Source organism: Neoarius graeffei, chromosome 24 (genome assembly GCF_027579695.1).
Source record: "Neoarius graeffei isolate fNeoGra1 chromosome 24, fNeoGra1.pri, whole genome shotgun sequence".
NCBI classification, from domain to species: domain Eukaryota; kingdom Metazoa; phylum Chordata; class Actinopteri; order Siluriformes; family Ariidae; genus Neoarius; species Neoarius graeffei.
Genome location: NC_083592.1, coordinates 38903349 through 38918311, shown reverse-complemented (window position 1 = coordinate 38918311; position 14963 = coordinate 38903349).

Below are 14963 nucleotides of genomic sequence, written 5' to 3'. Positions count from 1 at the left end.
AAACCTTGAACAAAAATCTTTTCACTTGTTTAATCTTACATGTTGGACCTTTATCTTCATCTGGCAAAATCTTTCCACTGAAACCAAGACGGATGAGTCCAAGCTATATACTAGGTTGCCAATGGCCCATTATTCAGTGCTTGGAAAAGAAGTGAGCAGGCGGCAAAGAAAAAGAGAAGGAAGAGAAAGTGAACGTCTGGATGCAATTAGCCCTTCCCCAGGTCAATGCTAGCTGCATCTACGAAAGCTTTAGCGGACAGCTTTGCCTGTCAGGACCCCTGCTGGGCTCATCGGGGTGTCCCTGGAAAATGTGTGTGCCAGAGCATGGGGAGGAGGTCCAGGGACGTGGCTCAAAAGCCGGCACTACTCATCCACCAGCTCGGCAGCTCCAGAGCCCACAGCTGCTTGTGTTAAAGTTCGCGCAGAAGAATGAGAAGCCTGCTCATAAATAACATTCATCTTCTCTTGGGAGAGCATACATGGGAAGAAGAGTGAAAGAGGGGTTTTTGATACTTATCACAGATACAGATTATTTCATTTTGTTAAGGAAGGACTGACTTTATAGGCTCATCGAGTCAGAGAAAAGGAAATGATGTTGTTCAGTGGAATTGATGTGTTTATTCATCATATTTGGGTGAATTGGTGTTTGGCGTTTTACACATTACTGTCTAGGACTGAATCATCTGAGGAATGTGATCAACTTCCTCTAAGCAAACTTTGATGGATGTGTAACATAGGGCATATGGTTGGGATTTGTAATGGTTGGAAAGTCACACTGAGGATGAATCTTAAGTGCAGCAGGTTGTTTGTAGCCCCTAAGCAAGAAATCCTCTTAACTCCCATCTGATTGATCTGCATTAATATTACTAAATGTTTTAAATTATGCTGATAACATGACAGAGTCATCCAGAAATAAAGAGGAGTTAACATGAGCCCGATGTTTTTTAATCAAAGGCATGTAACAAGACCTAGCTTCAGAGTAAGTTTCTGGAACAGTTTTTAAAGCATGACCCTTGGAAAGCATTAAGTCTTCAGCGGATGGAGGTATAAATGGAAGACCATATAAAATATGACTGCAACATACATTAACATTCAACAGCCTTTGAGAAAAGAAGACAGGCCAAATGAAGTTTCACAAAGGAAATGTTGTCAGGCACCAATAAAAAATGCTAGTGGCTGATATCTTGTTAAAGGAGTCTCAGCCTAGATCTTTTATAAGTGCTGATCAAAAACTTGTTATGCGAGAACATCTATCATATGGGATTTGCTTATATAAAGGCTTTGCCAAAGTATTCAGAACACTGTTATTGAGCAATGTTATCAAATGAAGTCATTACTGAAGTGTCATTAAATAAAAATGATTTTAAAAAATATATATCTGATATGTTTGGAGACGTTAGTTGATTCCCAGTGAAATAAAGGAGGCGTTCAGTCATGTCTTTGTGAGCACTGTGTCTTGCGTCACTGGCAGTTCAACAGGGTCAAGTACGTTATAACCAGTGCAGCCGAGCATGTCAGGCTGGAGAGTCTGCCACTGCTTTTAAGATCTGGACCCACATTTTGAAGTCATATAGGCCTTTATATGCCCTTTGTTTTTCCCATCAGTTAGTTGATCTAATCTGGCTCAATTTACTTTGTCATCCTCAGCAGTCCTATAATATTCTGAGCTTCCTCCAAAACAATAACCCAGATATTATAATGTGATATAAAAAAGGTTCAATTAAACCATTGAAAATTACCTCAGAGTGCAAGAGTCAGTCACCAGAGATGGAAGTATGGACGTGGATATACGAGTGTAATCATAAAAGAATGTTGATAGCCAGCTTCGAAAAGCACCCATCAGCATGGCACAGTCAGAAAAGGAAAAGGCTTTTTTTTATTACTTCCTTTGATTAAAAAAAAAATCTAATTTATATGAAAGGCTCCTTCAGGGTTGTCATATACAATTCCCTTCTGTGCTCGTCCTATTAAATCTTTCAGGCAGAAGGTTTTAAAACTTCAAATGCACCAATATTTCCTTACACATGTCACAGTATATACCCCTATATAGGCCTTCACTGGTCACTCAGTGCTCATGTTCTGTGCATGACTCTTTTCTACCAGGAGACAAAGGCCTAACCTGAACAATATAAAAGTCTAACTTTTCTATCAGTTCGCCAGACAGGCCTGGCTCATCGCAGGTGGCTGTTGGTACATCCACCACGTGGAACTTGTCTCTTAAAGAGCCCATATTGCCACTTTTTCTATATCTGATTTTATCCCAGGAAGCCATGGCCTAATGGTTAGAGAAGCATCTTTGGGACCAAACAGTTGCCGGTTTGATTCCCTGGACCAGCAGGAATGGCTGATGTGCCCTTGAGCAAGGCACATAACCCCCAACTGGTCTCCAGGCTGCTCTGGGTTTGTTGTACCTCGCTCTGGATAAGTGCATCTGCGAAATGTAATGTAATCCCTGAAGTCCACTTCTGCTGTTTGTTCCAAAACAGTTGTAATTCTTTTACATTTTCCAGCTTCATCTTTGCTACTGTGCTTTATATGCATATACGTATGAAAGAAGAATAAACATGCCCCTGCCTGCAACATATCTCATCTCATCTCATTATCTCTAGCCGCTTTATCCTGTTCTACAGGGTCGCAGGCAAGCTGGAGCCTATCCCAGCTGACTACGGGCGAAAGGCGGGGTACACCCTGGACAAGTCGCCAGGTCATCACAGGGGTGACACACAGACACAGACAACCATTCACACTCACACCTACGGTCAATTTAGAGTCACCAGTTAACCTAACCTGCATGTCTTTGGACTGTGGGGGAAACCGGAGCACCCGGAGGAAACCCATGCGGACACGGGGAGAACATGCAAACTCCGCACAGAAAGGCCCTCGCCGGCCCCGGGGCTCGAACCCAGGACCTTCTTGCTGTGAGGCGACAGCGCTAACCACTACACCACCGTGCCGCCCCTGCAACATATATGTACGACAATATGAAAGACTAGTAGATAAATAATGGCACCCGGCAAAGGACTGTCATCCGATAAAGGGTGTATTCTTGCCTCACACCTAGTGTTCCCATGATAGGCTCCAGATCCACTCCAAGCCTGACCAGGTTAAGTGGTTATTGAAGATGAATGAATGAACAAATAATAACATCTGCTTATCATACACAACCATACATGTTTGAATCTGACCCTGAAAGCCATGGAGATGATAACTAACCAATTCGTACAATAGAACTTCTTAAAATAAGACCTCTCACACTTTTTATAAGTTATCCTTAAATTTGGCAAGCCCAAAACGAGACAAATGCTGGAAAGAAAACTGAGTGGTTTATCTATCTGTACTAGGGCTGTAACTTAATACAAATTACTTATTTGGAATGAATAGGTGTGTTTTAAACACATATGAATAGGAGATGCACTATTGTTTTTTTAGGCTTGCCAGAAAGGTTCATAGGACATCTGATTCACACTAGAGGTGTGCATCGGGACTGGGAATCCACAGGACGCAACAAGCAAGTTGCACAAGTGAGTGTTTTTTGTTTTTTTATCATGCAGGCACAAGCAAGAATTCAGATATTAAGTTTGTGAAACAAACCAGACATTCATCCTTAGTAACTGCCTGGTCAGGGTCAGAGGTGGTTTAAACTAGTGTGGTTATATTTTGGGACATAGAATTCAATTTGTTAGGAAAGATCATGGGCAGATACAGACACAAGCAAAAAAAGAACAAAAAATAGCAACTACACAAACTGAATAAAGAAAATATAGTCTCACACACATCTCCAGTTGAGATGAATTATGAACTGGAGTGATGTAGCTGAAGTTGAGGAACAGTCAGAGCCAGACTTCACATACCATGCTGACAATGCTGGCATTTCTTCCTCTGAGGTTTTTTTTTCCCCAGTGTTTTCCAATGTTTTTGGAAACATAGTGATAGGGTAAATTTAATTTAATTAAGGGTAAAATGTCAAGTTTGGACCACACCCACTGTAGACGTCAATCCTAATGCAGAAACAGATTTGGGTATTTGGAGCACTAAACAAATACAGATATAGATAGATGATATTGTGTTACAACCGTCTACCATTGTGAGCTAATTCAAAAGTAAAATATAGTCATAACTAGGCAAATATATTACATGAAGCAAGCCTTTCATCATCATTCAGCCTTTATCAGTGGTTTTAGTATCAACTTGAAATAGTGGCTTAGAAGATTTATGTTTAATGGGAGATAAAATGCTGTAACTAATGTGACTAAGAACTTGTGAAAGATAGGAGCGAGTTAGCCGAATCATTATAATAAAACATCATAACAGTATTAATAGTGGAGGAAAGGTTGTTGTTTTTTTCTCTATTGAGACACTGAATAAATTTTTTTGAGTGAGATCACCACTCTTCGATTTTCCCCTGAAATTTGACAGATTTCGTTTTATAATGACACTGAGCTTAATACCTGGTAATGTCACTGTGAAACTGTCTGAAAGTATTGTCTCAGATTTGCAGGGAAAAAACAAGTATATTTCTTGTTGATGTTGAAGAACAAAAATGTAATTCTGGCTCATCCGGACACAGCTGGAAACATGACGACCATGACAGACGGAGTTAAAACAGATCACCCGAACCTCTGAATTCATGATGCTTGAAAGAAACATATGGCTAATTTGGTGTTATAGAAAAATTCACTATAAATCTTAGATATTTTAATATGTTAGGTCTGATGTCACTGCTTTGAAATGTAAGTCTTGAAAACCCAGGCGTGTGAGTTTAAAATGAGAATGCATTTCATTTCCATTCAGCAGCAAGAAAACTGCAGGAAATTCAGGGAAAACATCAGTGATCGGAAAGAGCAAGAGCTGAATAATCAGCGACGTTATTTTTGCCTCGTCCATTAACCTTCATCCTACCGAGTGGGGTCCATCTGGACCCCGCACCTATATGTTTGTTTGCCATTTTAAAAATATGTGACATACTGCCTCACCGTTTTATGAATTTGTTGGAATTTATGTCTTAATTAAAACACTAAAGCACCGGAAGATCAGCTTTTTGCATTGTGAAGGTATAATTAATTTGTTACTGGGGTCCAACCGGACCCCAGAGTAAAGTTTATCTGTCTTTCATTTTATAATTGAATAGCACACTGAAAGTTAACTTCTTTTATTTCTTTTATGTTCCATAATGAAACTACCAAGGCATTCCTTCTTGGGGTCCGTGTGGACCCCACTGCTGCAATAAGCACAGGCTGCAAAACAAAAGCCCTAAATTATTTTACAATTACTTTTTTGTTTTAAATTCTGTAAGAAAAGACCTAAGTTGTAATCCAGAATGTTTTACAGCTGCATGAGCTGCGAAAATCATGTATATAATGCCAATTTTTTTTGTGGCGCTATAATTTGCTACATGTATGCTAGTTATTGCAATATTATTGCAATGTTTTTGCATTTATAATACATCATTGATATTCAGCCATAGTGGATTTTGTTCTTCAATAAAGTTATGTCTGTTTGCTGCATTGAATTGGTTCTTACTGCATTGATTTCAAGGTATTCCCTCCTGGGGTCCATACGGACCCCGCCTGGTAGTTTGTGTATGTAAAATTGGCTGGTAGGATGAAGGTTAAGTGTGTTCTTTATGCCTTGGGCCCTTTAGTGTATTGCTGTTATTAATACAAGATGTTCTGAACAAAACTTATCTGGTGATTTTGTCTTTATAAGCTTTAATTTTAAAGAAAAGTATTGGGGTCCAAACGGACCCCACATGGTAAGATTAAGGTGTAAAATAGCATGGTAGGATGAGGGTTAAATATCTATTTTGTATACTTCTATGAAAGTTTCATTTCCAACATATATCTTCTAGATACTGTAGCATTGTCCGTGTACAGATGCATTTTCCCAACATAATTCGAACAGTCTAAAGCCATTATTATTCACAGCCGTGCATCAGTTTTGGGTTCAAAAGTATATTCAAAATACAATTATTGCCTGATTCACTGCCACGTCCTAATGTGGTCCAGTCAGCACACAACTTTAACACAGCATGATAGTCTGTGAAAACCTTTGTTTCTCCATTTAAAATGTGTTAATTGTATAAAATAGGCCGACACAGTGGTGTAGTGGTTAGCACTGTCACCTTACAGCAAGAAGGTTCTGGGTTCGAGCCCAGTTACCGATGAGGGCCTTTCTGTGTGGAGTTTGCATGTTCTCCCCATGTCTGCGTGGGTTTCCTCCGGGTGCTCCGGTTTCCCCCACAGTCCAAAGACATGCAGGTTAGGTTAACTGGTGACTCTAAATTGACCGTAGGTGTGAATGTGAGTGTGAATGGTTGTTTGTCTCTGTGTCAGCCCTGCGATGGCCTGGCGACTTGTCCAGGGTGCACCCCGCCTCTCGCCCGTAGTCAGCTGGGATAAGCTCCAGCTTGCCCGTGACCCTGCACAGGATAAGCGGTTACGGATAATGGATGGATGGACGGATGGATAAAATAGATTTGAGTGCACAGTCTATTGAAAAGGTATCTAAGATTTAAAGATAGGCTCGTAGAAAGTATCAATTCAGAGATATGTTGTATCTCTGAAACAGTGTGCTTCCCTGAAAAAGTGTTTTGTAGCAGATAAAGATTGTGTTCGAGTTCATACAGGTTTGTTTGTTCTTTCTGAATATCCTAGTTTTTCTTTCCCTTCCACACTGTCAGAAATAGGGGTACAGGAGGAATCCATTTCTGTCCCCAAACTACAATCAACACTAATCCACCTTCTAGGGCTCATTATTGGACCTCAAGGTAATTATGTGTACCTTTTTATGGCCTAAAAGGTACATATATGTTCCCAAGCAATATGTAAAGGGTACAAATAAGTACCATAGAGGGTACTGCTCCAGTGATAAGCTGGTGTAGCTCTAAAGTTACAATAATGGACTTTATTTTCTGAGAGTGTATTTTGACCACCTGAATGTATTATTATTATTATTATTATTATTATTATTATTATTATTATTACTATTATTATTATAGAAGAAGAAGAACAGCAACAACTTTATTTATCACACATACACTTAAGCACAGTGAAATTCCTCTCTGCATTTAACCCATCTGAAGCAGTGAACACACACATACATGAGCAATGAGCACACACACATACCCAGAGCAGTGGGCAGCCATGCTACAGCGCCCGGGCAGCAGTTGGGGGTTAAGTGCCTCGCTCAAGGGCACCTCAACCCAAGGCTGCCCCATGTTAACCGAACTGCATGTCTTTGGACTGTGGGGGAAACCAGAGCACCCGGAGGAAACCCACACAGACATGGGGAGGACATGCAAACTCCACACAGAAAGGCCCCCGTTGGCTGCTGATCTCGAACCCAGAACCTTCTTGCTGTGAGGCGACAGTGCTAACCACTACACCACCGTGCTGCCCCTATTTATTATTATTATTATTATTATTATTATTATTATACTAATTTCTCTGACTTAAATATTCACAGTATGATGAATATTCTACTGTTTTTAACTTTAATTTTTTTGAAAGAACTGAACTGAGACTCAAAAAATGTGATAATAAATTATCCATGAATTATTATGATTTTATTTATTTATTTATTTGTGATGCATCGTCTATTAAGCCTCCCTTCAGCTTCTGGTGAATCTGATTTAAATCAAAAACAACTATATTTTCTCATAAGTAGGCCTACTCTTTACCACAAGAGAAGATCTCATCTCATCTCATTATCTGTAGCCGCTTTATCCTGTTCTACAGGGTCGCAGGCAAGCTGGAGCCTATCCCAGCTGACTACGGGCGAAAGGCGGGGTACACCCTGGACAAGTCGCCAGGTCATCACAGGGCTGACACATAGACACAGACAACCATTCACACTCACATTCACACCTACGGTCAATTTAGAGTCACCAGTTAACCTAACCTGCATGTCTTTGGACTGTGGGGGAAACCGGAGCACCCGGAGGAAACCCACACGGACACGGGGAGAACATGCAAACTCTGCACAGAAAGGCCCTCGCCGGCCACGGGGCTCGAACCCGGACCTTCTTGCTGTGAGGCGACAGCGCTAACCACTACACCACCGTGCCGCCCACAAGAGAATATATTAAATGTTATCAGTCAGTCTCATATTTACCCCTTAACATACTTAATACTTCTCTGAACACTTCACATCCTCACCGGATGATATTGGTGATTAATGCTAACACATATGCACAACTGGTCTAAAACTGACCCAATTTCACGAACCCACTGCAATTTACTGCAGGTTTTATCGTAGTTTCACAGTAAATGTGCACAGGACTCTCAAGTGGTTCACAAAAACGCTCCTGATTTCTTTTCTATGGCGTTAAGTGGCTCGAAATGAAGCGCATCACAGTGATTATTACATTTCAGAGCATTTATTGCAGGCTATTTCCTGGTGTGGGACTAATAATTAAGCTCCCTCAGTGCGGTCAAGTTTGGAGCAGAGAACATAAACCTTTCTCTTCGTTTCTCTTTCTCTACCGCGCAGCTTGAATGCGCACATGACGAGGCGTATCCGGTGTGCGTGTGCATCTGAGGAGCACATGGCGCATCTCAGGCAACGTCAATTGCACAAGACACTCACGTGCACAAACACCTGCTCAGGTAGTTCATTTTCAAGCTCGTGAAGTAAAGCAGAAAGTACTGGAATGTTTACGGGATTTTTCTATTTGAATTTGATCTTCATTGGGAAGTCTGTTGGTTATCTTTCATCTCGAGTTGAACATCCGCACTTCATTTTTCACAAAGACGACGTAATCTCTCTCTCTCCCTCCTCATAATTCTCCAACAAAATCCCTTTGATAAAAATTGGTAGCCAACCTCACAGAACTGTTTTGCAGGTGAGAATATTTTAAGGCTGGCTGATTTTCTATAATGAGCGCGGAAACATAAATCACTCGAGCAGCTCCTTCAAGCAGCAGAGAGCAGAGAATCAAAGGGAAGTACGTTCATCCATCATATTTATATCATATTTTAAACTGAGCCTCATATCAGTTTCTACTTATTCCCTAGTAAGGGAAAGGCTACACATAAAAAAGTGCAAAAATATTTATAGGAGACATCTGTGATCCAAATCTCCTGTTTTTCAATCCATAAATTTAATCATAACATTGACAGCAAATTGAAGCCATCAATATTCAACACATTACATGATACAGAATCCTAAAAAAATCTCAGTGTTACTTAGTGGTTATTAATCTAATATACCATGCGCTGAGAGGCTCCGGTTGAAATTATGGATTCTCTGAGGTGACTGGCGTAGTATTAATTTGTGAGAGGCATAGCCCTGAAGTACTACACCAACCACCAAAGAGAATCCATAATTACCGGAGCCTTTCAGTGCATGGAATATTTGATTTATATCCCTCATCAAAAAATTCCAAACTAAAAGTGTTAACTACAAAGAATTAGAAATAAATCTGAAAAAAAATCTAATCACTAGGCATGATCATGATACGTACATCTACACACACAGAAATGCTCGCAGAACCAAAACTGTGACTCGAGCCAGCCGTATAGCTTGAAATTGTGACATCAGTTCACAGTATATCCAGGATATACCATGACTGACTCACACTATATCCTTTTTTTTTTAATGTCATGAGATACATTGCTTAATCAATGGTGGAACTGTTTTATATCACATGAGCCATCCTTGGCCAATCCCTGCACGGAAATTTTTTTGATGAGAGATATAATTAACAGTTATTCCACAAAATCAAGTCGTACATGAGTTGATAGCCGACGAAGCGTGTAACTGGCTATAAGCCATGTACGATGAGGTTGAGTGGAATCACTGTTTTATTCTATCCACATTCACTGGATTTTAGAAACAGAGCATTTTTATTTTTATATTTTGCAAATTCAATAAATAAAAACTTTATACAAAACGTCCAACAAAATAATTTCCGCTTAGAATGTAAACAAGCCGGCGAAATGACAATAGCAATTTGTGGAAAATGCTACAATAATAATTCTTGAAAAAAAATTTTTTAAAGATACATTCTTACCATCAAATTATTTTATTCCATATTTTCCTTAGAGTTTTGTTTTCGAGTAGAGTTTTTATTTCGTACTCGGTTGATTCAGCAAAATGTTCCGCCATTTTATTTTTCTCTACTCACAGTATATGAGCTGATAGCCTAGTAGTAGAGTAGCCAATCAGAGCACGCAATTGCTCATATCCAGTGATTGTGGATAGAATAATTATTATATGTATTATTCAATAACTCAGACATGGCTATGCATGGACTTATTCCAGGGTCAGGCTACACTATATTTTTGTCTTTCATGATGGTCACCATGTCAGATTAAGAAATCATAGTACCATAAATTATTGCTGTGTCTTGGTTGGGAGACTGGGGACACTACATGTTTGACCCTGACCAATCATTGTTCACATTCTTGTGTGCCATCTGTGAGGAGGGTCAAGCTTATGGCTATCAAGGAACACATCGTAGGAGTCATCAAACTAGGTGAGAAAATATATACAATTCTGATGTGCTAGACTTTTCATTGAGGTGTTGTGGGGCATCACAGACAGCACATTGATTTCAAGTCAGTTTATTTGCATAGCGCGTTTAACAACAGACATCATCGCAAAGCAGGTTTATAGAAAAATAAAGACTTTAAACATATTAACTGATTTTATCTGTAATACGTTTATTTATCCCTGATGAGCAAGCCTGAGTTGACAGTGGCAAGGAAAAACTCCCTCAGACAATATGAGGGAGAAACCTTGAGAGGAACCAGACTCAAAAGGGTCCCCACCCTCATCTGGGTGATAACAGATAGCATGATTGTAAGTAACTTGCTTCTTTAACTGTGTCCTATATCGTCACAAAGTACAACTGTGTAACCAGGAAATTCACTTTAGTCCCAGCATGAAGTCTATTTTGTTAAAGCCACCAACTGTCCATCGATTGGAGACTTGAGCGCAAAACCGTTCATGACAACCACAGTCCCAAAGTCACCATGACAATTATAGTCCCAAACCATCATAGCAAAACTGTTAGCATCCAGAGCTATCTTCTAAGTGTATCAATTGTCCATATGGGCCATCCTCCACAGGAGTGATGTGATGAGGCTCCAGCCAGAAGTAGGGGATCGGGATGGATCAGACAGGTCTGAAGAACAGGAGAGACCAGCATCACTGGTGTCTCAGGATTATGTCATGCTGCAAGGGCCAGTCATCATTTCCAACATCCATATTCAGGCCCAAAGCTGTACATTTGTTAGCCGCAACAAAATCTTGTCAAAATCAGGCTGAATTTGTATAGTCTGTTCCCAACATAAGCAGGTGATGAGGATAAGGAATGATGAGGACTATCAATTAAATATTAAGAATAACTGGGTAATTAAATTATTCAGTAAGTAATAATAATGTTTTAGCTCATGAATAAACCTTTAATTCATCTTATATATTGTATCTCCCAAGAAAACTACTAATTAACTCTCAATTAATTACCTATGAATCACACTGGCTTTTTGCAACTAGCTGTTGCAAAGTACAGCTTCCAAACCATTACTTTCTTATTCTTCACCTTATTCCTTCCTTATTACCCTGTATATTATATGATGTTCAGGAGAAATGGCCAAGGTAAAAAAAAATGTTTATTACAGCTTCATTAAATTCAGCATTTCTCATGAAATACTTAAAGTGAAGTTCAAATTAATTTTAATGGTTTGAACCACAGGAAATCCCACCATCCAGAACATTTAATAGGCTCTTTGGGAAGTGTCAGGAGGTACATGTAAACACAGCTAAAGAATCTGTCCTGGACTGGTTTCTAAACATTTGTGTAAGGTATATCATACTCTTGCATACTTCAATGATTATTTTTAATTGTATTCAACAGAGGAAAATATTATGCAACACTCTCAGAAAATAAAGTACATTATTGTATCTTTAGGGGTATGATGGCTTGTCACTGGGGCGGTACCATCTAAGGTACTTATTTGTACCCTTTATATACTGCTTGGGAACATATATGTACTTTTTTGGCCCTAAAAAGGTACACACAGTTACCTTGAGGTCCAATAATGAGCCCTAGAGGGTACATTAGCGTAGACTATACATTGGGAACAGTAATGGACTCGTACTGTACCCCTATTTCTGACAGTGACGGTTTGCTATCTTATCTTATGTGCTATATTATGTTATGTTATTTCATCTTATCATATGTGTTATGTTATATGTTGACTTGAATCTGGGAACTTTAATACTAAATCAAACACCTGTGTATATTTTAACATCTGTCACATATTCGTTTCTACAGTTTAAAAAAAAACACCTTGAAATTCTCCTGTCTAACATACTGAATCACTTCGTCATGCCCATGAGTTGAACACTATAGTTTCAGTTACCTTGAAATAAGTGCGAATTGAGTATCTTGAGTATCTTTTCAATGGCCTGATCCAACATCTGGGTAAATGAGGAGGAACCTGACACCAACCTGGCTCTTCCACTGTAGATATGGTATGGATTCCATTAGTACCAAACTTTATCCTGAGTAAAAACATCTACATCTACAGTACTTCTTAACCATAAGCTGGTGATGGAACATGTCATCCCACATCAGAGACATGAAATCAGGTCTTACCTTAACTGGGTACATTCATAGCAAAACACAGTGTCACCGAACAGAGAGATTTTTTTTTAAAATAAAACCAAGATACAGAATTTATCATATTAAAAATGTTGGTTATAGCTCTTCCTTGAAGGAAATGCATTGGTCAAGATAACAAAATGCTATCAGTTCTATGTTTATGCTATGGTTAGATAGATACACATACTGTATCTATCTAACCATGAGTTCTTAGGGATTTTTACCTCCGCCAAGGAAGTTATGTTTTCAGTAGCGTTGGTTTGTTTGTTTGTTTGTTTGTTGGTTTGTCTGTTAGCAACATTACAGAAAAAGTTATGAACGGATTGCTCTGAAATATTTTCCAGAGGTGTGACTGGGCACAAGTAACAATCCATTAAATTTTGGCGGTGATCCGGATCACCTTCTGGATCCTGGATTTTTTTAAAGGATTCTTGGCGGAGGTCTGCGCTCTCCGAGTGCTTTTCTACCGTAGTTTTGGTTTGTTTTTTATCCCCAGCTGGCCGAAAGGCCCGAAGGGGGATTATGTTGTGGCGATGTCCATCCGTCTGTCCATCTGCCCCGGGAAGGGTACTCACCTTCTGAAATCAACTCCTCTCACAATTTTTGGAGGAATTTCACGAAACTTGACAGGATTCTTTGTTATATGTTGGTAATACGCAAATTGCAATTTCATTCAATTTGGTCACATTTTACCAGAGTTACGGCCCTTGATTACCCAATTTCATGAGGGTGTATTAAGCACTTATAGCATAGATATAGTTGCCAGCGGGGGATATTATGCTCTCAAAGCCCTCTTGTTGTTTTGTTTTGGGTTTTTTTGGTTTTTTTTAAACCACTGTTTTTGTCTAACAGCCACTAGGGGTGGTAAGTAAACTTGCAGGCTAACCAAGTGTAAAGAAACTAAAACTGAGTTCCTCAAGGGAGAAAACAGTCACTTTTACTATCTTCTTCATAACGTCATCTGCCATTTGGCCCTTTTACTGAGCAACGCTTATATATGGTGGGAAAAATAATTCAAAATATCAGTGAGGACTAAAACAGAGATCAAAAGCTACTCAAAAAAATTCTGCACAGAGAAATATATTGATTGTTGAATTTTTGATCAAGTTATAAAATCACAAAATTCCCATGATTATTCAAATGGAAAAATCCCCTTTCAGATGTTTTGGAGCATCGTTCTAGCCCTGCAGGTGGACATCTGGATATCTGGTCCCAACCCCTGCAGAAACCTGAGCAGATAAGAAGTATAAACCCGTTTTGTGACACCACATTGTACAGGAAACAATCTGTGTTTACATGACAACATGGAGAATAGCACACCTCATGTTGGCTAAACACAGCATAAGTGTCACAGTAGCAACGGCTCAAAATGTGGCCTGTGTCAAGGTTAAATTACTCAAGGCCATTATCAAATCCAATAAGAATAAATTATTACAGAATAAATTGAACATCACACACTCTCTTAGGAGGTCCATCATTGTGTGAGTGCAGTGGATGGGTGTGGTGGGGAGTGTGGGCCTCCCACAGCCCAAATGGACATGAGGTGTTATTTCACTCACAATCCAGATGTTTACCAAACAATACCTCTGCTCGCTTCAGAGCATTTTTATGAATTTTGCAAGAATTGGCATGGAGGTGTTATTTCAATCACAATCTAAAAGTTTCCAAAACAATTCTTGTTTTGTAGCATTTTTTTTTACATTTTTACAAGAATTTCTGTGTATACCTTGTATCAATTACAATCTACATGTTTACAAAGCAATATCTTTTATCTTGTAATAGCAATTTTTCAAATTTTGACAGGATAAGGAAAAAAGACTGGTGAGATCATGGTCTATAAGTTGATATAGACCAAGCTCCTTTCTGAACGTACAATTGTTTTTGGAAGATTATCCTTTTTGTCAATTTTCACTTGTTCTCATGAAACTGGATGCTCAATTTTGATGCTAGGCATACACAGTCTTATCTCTTATGCTGGTAGATCAGGCGGCATGATGGTGCAGCGGGTAGTGTTGCTCCCTAGCAGCTACAGGGTTGTTGGTTCAATCTTGAACTTGGGTTACTGTTTGTGTGTAGTTTCACAAAATGTCCACATGGGTTTCCTCCAAAGGAAGGTACCAGGTGTGAATGAATGGTTATGCGAGTGAGTTGAGACCCCCAACTTGCACCCAGTGTTCCCATGATTGGATCAGGATCCATCATGACCCTGACAAGGAGAAACCATCCATCCATTATTATCTGTCAGGCAGGTCTGAGCAGATCTCCAATCTATTGCAGGGCTAATACAGAGACAAACAACCATTCACACGACTAGCCATTTGACTTCATCTGCATGTCTTTGGACTGTGTGAAG